General features: G+C 41.3%; 1 long non-coding RNA gene across 1 annotated transcript; it reads left to right on the forward strand.

The window, feature by feature from the left end:
* On the forward strand, positions 1-1100 carry LOC114786984 (uncharacterized). The gene is made up of 3 exons (XR_003749276.1): positions 1-184; positions 717-866; positions 936-1100. It is a non-coding gene; the product is annotated as an uncharacterized LOC114786984 (long non-coding RNA).

Consider the following 1100-nt stretch of genomic DNA (forward strand, 5'->3'; position numbering starts at 1 on the left):
GACGGTGACGCGCGGTCACTAATGGCGGGCAGGAAGTAAACATCGAGAAGGCAAGGGATTTATGTAGCGCATGATGTTTACCACGAGAGTTTACTGCCAGCGTACTTCAAAGTTAAACGGAATAGACACGTTGTTTAGTGTAAAGTAGGCTATATTACACGTTATTCTTTGCACTGACGCTGCGGTAAGGATGCGAGATAAACATCAGAGCCAGTCCCACAATGACATTTCCCCGGAACGCGCCGTTTCGGTGTCTGTAGATTTAAATGCTAATTAGGAAGAGAGAGGCGGGACGAGGAGGAGCGCGGCAAATAGAAGTTGATAGGGCATATGACGTCATCGTTACGTTCACCAACCACAATGAATTCGTGTAGCCTTTCCCTTTATGACGACATAAGGGGACGCAGAAGCAGAACGACCAAAACACTCTTTACACCTGTCACCATGGACAGGCTAGGGGAACTTGTATTAATGTTAAACAATCTCACAAATTGATTTTTTTTTTTTTTTTTTATGATAGGGGAACATTCATGTTTATTTGAGGGGTTCTTATGTTTTTGTTCTGGTTAATTCATCAGGACAAAATACTCTGTCACCTTCTTAGTTTAGAACTAATCTTTGCTTGAAAATTATCCAGTAAATCAATGAACTGGCTCAACCCATCCAATACTAAGTATTAATTTCCTTTTCACGTTTTGCACATTTACTGTCTACAGTTATGGATGCCAACATGAAGCACAAACCTGAGGTGCGTATGAGAAGCTGATTGGTTGGATCCATGCTGGCTTCTCATGTAGGCTGAGTGGTCTCTGGCATACATGGAGTTATCCCCTGTATGTCACGGAACTGGCATCTGTGAGATTAAGGTAATATTACAGTCTCTGTTGTAGCCAAGTCCCTAAATCTCTTACTTGACCTGTATTCCTTCTTGGCAGGTGGAACCAAGACTGCCAATCTGTTGTTCGCATGTCCTTGATGTGCCGGAGTTAAATGGTTACACTAGATTTATAAATGTATTTCTTCTTTCTTGTGTCTTTTATTTTCTTATTTTCTAAAGACTTTTATTTTGTTTACCTGTGTTCTGATGTGGGTAAGGGAAT

This window comes from Denticeps clupeoides, chromosome 3 (assembly GCF_900700375.1).
Source record: "Denticeps clupeoides chromosome 3, fDenClu1.1, whole genome shotgun sequence".
Classification (NCBI taxonomy): Eukaryota; Metazoa; Chordata; class Actinopteri; order Clupeiformes; family Denticipitidae; genus Denticeps; species Denticeps clupeoides.